Genomic DNA, 9,616 nt, shown 5'->3' on the forward strand with positions numbered 1-9,616 from the left:
TTGGTCAGTCCTTAGTTTTATCATCCATTTGACCTCTCTGGTTTCAGTTATGTTCCTGATGTCATCACCTCTAGCAGTTCTGTCATTATCTCATTTTTCTTCCAATGGTGTATTTATCTAAGTCTGTGGATTTCCATAGTTTTTATTTTTCACTTTTTCTTTTATCTCCTTCTCTCTTGATTGTAATGCAGTAATCTAACATGAACGCCCTGCCAATGTATTCTCCTTCTCTTGTGTTTTTCTGTTTCAGGCAATGCAATCAGTCCGGATACTACTTATTTTGAATATTTACAATATGTATATATTTGATCTAGCTTTACTTCTCCTGAAGCTGCACCTATTTCTTTCAGTTTTGTCATCTCTGACTGACTTTCCCGACATTTGGCCACATTGTTCTGGATCTCTTTCATTAGGTGTTCTTTTCTTTTTTCCTTTTTCATTTTTTTTCTTGTCATTAACTTTTGACATAAATCTATATTGAAGAATTCATGCATCTAATTTCTTTTGAGGAATGATTGGCATTTTCCCTTGTTGTGCTAATCTAGGCCAGATCACTATATTTAGCTTCTTAAGCTCTTACCACCCTACTGGAAGTCCCATCTTTTCTGTTGTTTAGTGCAATCTTTTCTAAAGCATTAAATGTTAGACAAGTGACATCCCCTTTATGTTGCTTCCAAATATTGACAGATAGCGTACTTATTTTATTTTTATTTCAGTTTACTTTAATTACCAGGGTAATGCTCTGATCTCACTGGACCAGTTGCAGGCACAGCCAGGGTGATTAAAATTTCAATGCTCAAATTGCTTAAAAAAGTACGTACATATAGCAATGCTTGGATGTGTTACACCCTAAAATTCATTGGAACAGCTACAGATACAAATAGTTAAGTGAGCAGCATAATTACAAGTTCATTGCTTACGGATATACATTCAGAAATAGTACACGTATAATAGCCATGCTTGGATGTATTACAACTTCAGGACAGTGGAGACAGTATTTTCTTCCTTCATACATTTTACATCTCTATGTGCACCTAATTTAAATCTCTTGGATTTGCCTGCATAGGTTTTTCCACACAGGAATACTAAGGCACAAATTACACCTATTTTGTTACATGTAAACACACCCTTATATGAAAATGTGTGACAATTTATGTTATAAATTTTACTTTCAATGTAGCTACAACTATAACTACCATAAAGTACTTTTGGCAGAAAATTTATTTTGTTAAAATAGCTCATTTTTTTCATTACAATGGTGTACTAACATATCAGTTAATTTGAATTATTTTATTAGAAAAAAAAATAAGCTTATCATTGGATCCCTGTCTTTCTGTAGAACAGATCAGTTATCTTTCAATGCTGCTATAAAATAAGATTAGAAAGTCCTATTTTCATAGGTAAAGTCTGGGCTATCAGTCTGCAAACTATTACAAACATAGCCTATAAGCAAAAGTCACAATTAAACCCTGTAACATATGTCTGCAAGGTAAACACCTCATCCATTGTGCCAACCCCTGCTCTGCCAGAAAATACATTTGCTGTTTACTATCATATTTAAGATGTTTGAAAATAGTATTATTTTGTAAGTCATCCAACATTTCACTGCTTTTATTCTTATCCATCTAATAAACTTTACAGTATATACTATTCATATAATATGTTGTCTGTTTTGTGTTGCAGGCAAGCTGTTTTGCATATATGTCCTAAAACCATGTTTAATGACCCCAAAACACAGCCTTCAGATTATACAGGGAATGACCTCTAATACAACTCATGCAGAGAAACCCGAGACATGGTGGAGCAGGTATTCAGGATACTGAATGGATACTTCTGATGTTTCGATACCCCAGGAAGGGCATGGTAATATAGTCCAGGCATATGCAGCAATATATCTGCTGTGTGTGTCATGCTCCACAACATGATATTGTGGAAATACATGTAGCAACAGGAGGAGTAACATTTTGGCAGGGCTTGGAATCAAGCTTCTGCAGTTGTAACAGAACTCAGAGTGAAGAGGCAGGGAAGGTAAATGCAGCAGCAGAACCACAGGCAAGGTAGAAGTGGAAGCTATACATGGCACTGCATGATGGTAGCACTGGCAAATAAGTAGTGTCTGGTCCACAACTATGGGCCATGAGATAGTACAACACAAAATAAAATGATAAATGCCACATCTCATCCAGGCTATACATGACAGTTCATGAGCTGTCCATGTTGTGCATCAATCTTCACTATATCCACAAAGGTTAGAGGGTGGGCAGATTACAGTAATTATCACTTGCATAGGTATAGGAAACACAGTAAGAGGTGCCTGTAACACTGTAATGTTGAGTAGAGTCAAGGGAGGTGAACACAGTAGTCATGTATTTTGGGAGTTTGTGGAGGGATTGCACTGCCGTGATTTGACCATCGTTGTGTTGGCCTGGGGTCTTAGGACTGGATCTACTCTGTGATAGAGAAGGGGTAGAATTAGGGGACCATGCATGTACTCCCTGACAAGGCATCCCACGTAGAGATCCTGAGGAGTTATGACAGCCATGACCAAGGGTGGCAGGTTGTGTGCCCCAGGTGCACTGATGCCATCTCACCAATAATCTGTGTAGTTTGATGTGGGAAGCCTCTGCCCAACCCCTTCTTCACATGTGCAGCCCCCCATAGTCATGGACTGTATGAACTGCACACACAGAACAAATGTCAGTTGCAATGTGTGCCATGGATGCACCTGTGCAGGGGATACTCACCACAGTGTCCTTAGCAGCAGTGTGTGCGCCTATTCATATACTCTGGGTCTCTTGTGCAGTTGGTGCATGTTCTCCTGAAATCCACAGAGCACACTTGGCATCTCCATAATGTAGCAGTCATTTGTGCCTCCATCACTGACTTGTACACATATTGGTTGATTAAGTGCTGCTATCATATCATGGACAGTCCTGGGGTCATGGCAGTGCTACACCCCCTCTGTCTCTCCCCTTTAATAGGTAGTGTATATGTCAGATGCAGTGTAGACTGAGGACACAAGTGGAGTCTGTGTGAGACTATTGGGTATAGAATGTCTGACATGCTCTGGTGAGACCATGTGCTCAGCCAATAGTTCTATACAGACCTCTGTAATGATGGATCTAGATGAACCTCTCTCCCTTTAGTATTACAGACCATGCTACTGTGTTATCTGACCATGTCTCTTACATGCTGCCATCAACGTCAGCTGCAGTTACCCCACTGATGTCAGCCCTATGCTGTGGGTTGTCCTGTTGTGCTGAATCCTCCACCAATGGTAATTAGTCCCTTATTGGACCTATTGCAGAGACCTGTTATTGCCACCTACAGCATTCACATCCTATACTAGTCCCTCATAAATCTGGCTTAATAATGCTTGCCTGCAGCACAGTTGCCCAGGAGGGGCATGCTATGTGTGCAGCAAGCCTGAAATAGCAGTTCTTTCTAATGGCTAGTGAATTTTTTTAGTTGCTGCCTTCCCTTATGTGGTCATGACAGCACCTATACACCTAAAAACAGAGAATGTCATTCAGTGGGTGTATAATCTTTGCTGTGACATATTCATGAGTGTGACCATGGTCTTGTCCCCTATAGGTACCTAGTTAACTGTTGGAATTGCTGCTATACATATCCAATCTGTTCCTTTGGGTACTGTATTTCTGCTACTGCAAAAGGGCTTACAATCCCACACCTCTTCCAGCAAATTATTCCAAGAGAATTCTGTATTTATGGCTTGTTCTCACCCATATCAACCACTTCCATGCTATGCCAGTCTGATGTGATCCCTGTTTTATATACAACAACAATGTGTGTCTCACCTTCCCTGACAGCCATCATAGGATTTGTAGTTGTGGAGGAGGTACTTTATCAGGCAGGACTCCTTCCTCAACTCTGTTATGCACCATTCTATTGACCTTGTACCAAAATTCCTCTACATCTTAGCCATACAGTTGTAACAGAGATGTACAAGATGGTGATGTGGCACTTTGTATAATACTAACTTCAAGCAGTCAGTGTGGCAGTTATTCTAATGAAATCAGGTAGCATCACTATGTGTGAATCTCTGCCTTTGCACAATACATCAGCCATACATATTGCACAAATTGTGCACAGCACTTTTAGCATGATTCATGTGACCTGTATGATCATCTATACAGCATGTACATGCACATAGCACCAGTACTACTTTGCACAATGTGTGATTTGCAAATCTGCATCCATATTCACAGGCATACCATATTATTCCTCAAGTGGACCTACTGAGTGGCCATAGCTGCCTCGGGAGAAGTAAAAGCAAAACTCTTGAATGGAGTCATAGGGAGTGCAGGATTATAGTGGTCTCCATGCACAGGGATTTTAACAAGTGCCTCTGACTGGGCAGTATGGTGGCTCTTTGAAGAGTGTGGGTGTCTGGTATAAACTGACATACATGCTGAGAACTTCTACTGGCAATGTCCATCATGGGCAGCAGTTTTGACATTGTTATGATGATTGAAGTGGTACCACCCCACCCTGCTCTAACAATGGAGGTAGAGGGAAGTTGGGCAACAATGTGTTTATGGCTAGTACAATTGTCTTGTACTATGTACAGTTTTGTACAAGTATTCTTATCAATGCTTTGTCTGCAAATCACAATTTTTCTGCTTACCATTTCCAAAAGATGAATGTTGAAAACAATAAGCCAAAATCATAAAAAACACAAACAAAATATTTTTTGGGGGGAGGGGGCTATGTCCCACCTCCCTAAGCTACATATACCAACTCCATGGTTACACCACATGGAGAAAGGGAAAAAAATAAAATGAAAATTACTCCACTGGCTTGCACAACACAACACATTGCAGTGAAACTCTCAGCAGTATTTCATTTTCAAAATTAAAACTCATCAGAAAACCCAACAAGTCATAGGTAAGTCCTATCTTAATACAGTTGTGTGCCTCAGAAGGTAAAAACCCCTTTCCTGGCATTGGGATGTGTATGTGTTCTATGCCAGTTCACTGTAGAGCAGTAATTGAATATATATCACATTTCTCCCATTGTGGAGACATAAAGCATCTTCTGGTGCAACCATTGAAGTTGCATGACCAATAGCTCCCTCCACTGGGCAAATAGTGCAGCAAATGACTTATGACATCAGCAAACCAGGTGAGTGATGCTTGGATTTTTTTTGTCTCCTAGGACATCTTGGTAGCCAGCCATGTCTGGAGCCTACCCCATCCTCTTTCCAGTGTGATCCCTCTCTTATGTGACATTTTCTATTTCTTGTTCATCATTCTACCCTCCCCATCACCAATTGTTCACCCTTTGTAAGTTTGAATCCATTCAGTGTCCTCCTCACATTTTGGCTGTATAATGTCTCTGTCTGTGTGTTTCTGTTCCATGTTTGCCTGCCCCATTACATGCTACTCACCCAGTATCCTACTCACAGCTATCCCTTACTACCTTATTCACCATGCTTTCTTTTGTAAAAATTACAAAAAGGCCTCTGTCCCCCCAAAATACCCAAATACCCCTCCGCACCTTCATGCTGTATAGTTACCCTTTTGTGTTTACTTTACTTCTCCCCTTTCCTCCTTTTCCATCTGCCTCAGTTTCTCCTCATGTGCATGATGAACACAATTGCAGCTTTGCTTGCATAGTCATATTGTTCTATCTGCTAGCTGTTTTGATAACCTGTGATGGCATTTTTGGGCCTTAGCTTTGGCACTATTCAGGTCAGCCATACCTGCTGTCCTAATGCTGATTGTGCCATACAGTAGGGTAGCACTACTCTTCCTGTTACCACTGTGGTTCTGATTTTTTATATAGTTCTTTGTTTGGAATTTAGGCACCATCTCTTATCTCAAATTAGTTCTTTAGCACATCACACAGTGACTCCTTGGACTTTCAAACTGCATAAGGTATATAGCCTAAAACAGGTGACAGATCACGTAAACTCAACTTACTCTGCATGTGAAACAACTGTCCACAGAATCACAGGTACAATACTTCACTTAATGAGATTAAAACCAATATCAGATAACTACCACATTAAGCTGAGATGTCAAGAATGCATAAAAACTCGATCTTTTGTTTTCTATAGATAGTACTTTCACCTGTACATGTTATATAAAATCTCTTGCTGTAATAAAATTGATATCCAAGCTACAATAACAGAAACTCTCCAATAAGAAACATTCATTTTACTACTGTATATTATATAACTACTGACCTAATTGTTGAACTATTCTGTTTAACTTGTGCTTAGTCATTTCACTGTATGTGTTGTATTAGAGATTGATTTGTATTTATTCTTATCTTCATCATTGTAGCTGTATTGCAGATTTTCTCCTTGGATCCCTAATAAAATGGGCATGGCCCAGGAAGGCAAACTTGGTTAACAAAATAGAAGTAGTAATAGTAATATTAATAGTAATAATAATAATAATCAGAGGTGAGTCAGATGTTAGGGAGTGTGCCACCCTAATTGTCATATGGAATCTCATAACATCCTTCCTGCTGACAGCTTGCATGCTACATTGTTGGTAATTTCAGCGGACACATGTGCATGTGCTGACCCCCCCCCCCAACCTAAGGGTGCACTGCTAAGCAGTGTGGCTGCACTATGCTCAATCTCAATTCTGAAGGTACTACACTTACATTACTGTAGGTGTCATCAATGCAGTGAGCTGAACAACCTCACGTCACCCTAAATGGGTGAACTGTTGTTGGCTCTCCCTCATCCTCCCCTGCCTAATCCTTCTGTGATAGTATCACTAACTGAACAGGGCTTTATCCCTCTATACCATGGAGCCAAGCTGAGAGCTTGGTATATGTGTTAGAAGTTGACCCTTGTCTGGATGATGAGAGCCTACAAGCAGCATACTTACAGTGACGTCTGCTTTCTCTTCCCTCTCAACATAGCTTTCCTCACCAGGGATCAGTGGATCTCTGGAGAAAAGAAAGCTTAATCTGAGCTGATATTGTATCTAAGGTATGGCTTTCCTTGCTGATAAAAATTAACTCAAATGAGCATTGGTTTTAGATGATGTAGTGCCACCCTCTGCAAGGCATAACTCTAGAAATGTGTCCCATACAGTTTTTGCCATTCCATCTCAGAGGTCCAGATAATGTGTTTGCAATGCTCACCCAGGCAGGAAACCTTTGCAGTTGTAACACTTAACGTTCTTATAGTGGTGATAAGGCATGAAGTTTTTGAAGTCACACCACATCACAACATAGATTTCAGATGAGAGTATATGTAAGGTTAAGATGAGAATTTTGCACAATCATAGTGTTTGTACCATTTTAGACAATAGCTATCAGTAACCCCAATTGCCATTTACCTGCCTTATAAGCAGTGGCACAAAATACCACATTATGCCTCTCCAGTCAGAGTTTCACTTAATGTATACTCAAGCACAAAAAATGAAAATAATTATACTTATTGCTAAGATTTACTTAGTCATTAATAAGAATGGTTATGGAGCATTTTGCACAATCTGTATGAATCACCAGCTATTTAAATGCGTGATTTTATATTAATATACTCCTGTTGCTATAATTATGTTAATCCTCTGAAACTGCAGTGTTTTGGTAGCACATTTTTAAATGATTCCATTTTTGCATTGCTTCTACCTCCTGCTGAAATTGTAAATGGAGGATAATTATGCTAAATATTGATCAAGAAAATTTTACTCTATGACATATTCATTTAAATATTTTAAAAATTATGCAGAGGAACATTATGCATGAATTACATCTTTAATGTTGAATTGATGAATGCCTGATCCTTCATAGTCTTTTTATTTTAATTTTAGTGTTACATTCCTAGTTTTACTTACCCTGTCAGAGAGCTGTCTAACTCTTATGTATTTTTGTACAGTTCAATATACTGCCGAGTTCTGAGTTACAGTTACTTCCTTGCCGTCGATGCCCTGTTGTGTATGTGTGCAATGTGAAAGTCTGTGTGTGTGTGTGTGTGTGTGTGTGTGTGTGTGTGTGTGTGTGTCTGGGTAGTGTCTGAAACTGAAGTAGCTCCACAGTTCAGCTGTATAGTAAAATACGAGGCTTGGGCTGCAGGTTATTTCAGCACACAAGTGTATGTTCTAGTGAACAAAATGAACTGAGAATGTATTTCATTAAGACAACATAAAAACTGCAGTGTGTAAAGCAACATAGTCACAAGGACATGAAGCAGTATTTGTGTTAAGTCCTTAGCCCAAGGAAAAACAAATTAAATGGTGCCTTAATTCTTTAAGTATTCCACAAAGATGATTGAGTTGATAGCCCCCTTTCTCTCTCTCTCTCTCTGTCACACTCTCTCTCTTGTTTCTTTCTGTATTCTTGCAATACAATAAATCCCAGCAGGTTTTCGGTCTGGCTGCAATGCGTACTTGTCTTATAGTTAACTTACATACACATGCATACACAGAAAGGACTCCTCTTACACCTCAGAACTCCCAGCCTTGAGCAGTTTCTCTGCCTCTTCTCAATCCTGCCTTTTTTATTTAAATGAAATTTGTGAAGATTCTAGGTAATCCTCTTTGTCCTGGAGATAAGGAAATCTACTACCACAGCAAAGGATTTTACCCCTGATACAGCTCTAGCAACAACTGCTGCCTTTTATTTGCCATAGAGAAAATGTGCCTGTCTGATTCAAATTCTCTGACACACGCACTCTCCTTTGATCTTGAAAATTACAAAAAAATAGGTAAGAAAATATGAAATAAAGTTTGTGCTACATGGAAAAATATAGGAGAACATTGAATGCCAAACTTTGGTGCTGTTCTTAAAACTGTTTTATGTAGTGGTGGTAAGCACCCTCTGATTCAGACAGACCTCCTAAAATACTCAGATGTTGATGGCAGACTCTAGATGGATGCTTACTTATTCCTGAGCTGCCATTAATCACTTCATAGTCAGGGTTTCATATATGCATAGAGTTACATAGAATCGAGTTACATAGATTCATACTAAGCTAACTGCCCTTGTGAGCCATTTTAAGCCTAGCCAATTATCCCTTGTGAGACTCAAACCCTGCACCTTGTGTTTACAAGGCAAACACCTTAACGATTAGGCCACCCTCCCAACCCAGAGTTAACTACCTTAATTATTCACTCAAAAGCCACTAAGGGAGGCTTTGATTTCTACTGCAGGATAACTTATTTAAAGGTTATTGTTAATGTGGTATAAAGTACTTTCTGTCCATTTCCTTGATTAATGTGGATCCACAAAAGAAATCAAGTACATCAAAATAATTATGTTAAAAAAGAGATTTGTTTAGTACCCTTGCCCTTTTTTTCTGTACTTGCATGCAATGTCAAAACATCTATTGCCATTTACAGAGGATTTCCTATTTACAACACCAGCAGGCTGAACACCTCTAGTAAACATTTTCGCTTATCTTTAGGATATTAAAATTGCTGCTTGAAAAGCATTTGGTCACTATATCCTTCAGATAGGAAAGAACATAGCTAGCTTGGGTGTTCTCAGAGTTTGATCTATTAATTCCTCTATTATCTAAGTTTGAAGTTTATCTTTCTAAGTAGCCTTTAAACTGAAAATGAATTTGCTGTTGCTCAGATCATCTTTTTGTTGGAGATACCAAATAGGATTTGGGCAGACTCACAAGCTG

Source organism: Protopterus annectens, chromosome 5.part0, assembly GCF_019279795.1.
Source record: "Protopterus annectens isolate FY-2018-M chromosome 5.part0, PAN1.0, whole genome shotgun sequence".
Taxonomy (NCBI): Eukaryota; Metazoa; Chordata; order Ceratodontiformes; family Protopteridae; genus Protopterus; species Protopterus annectens.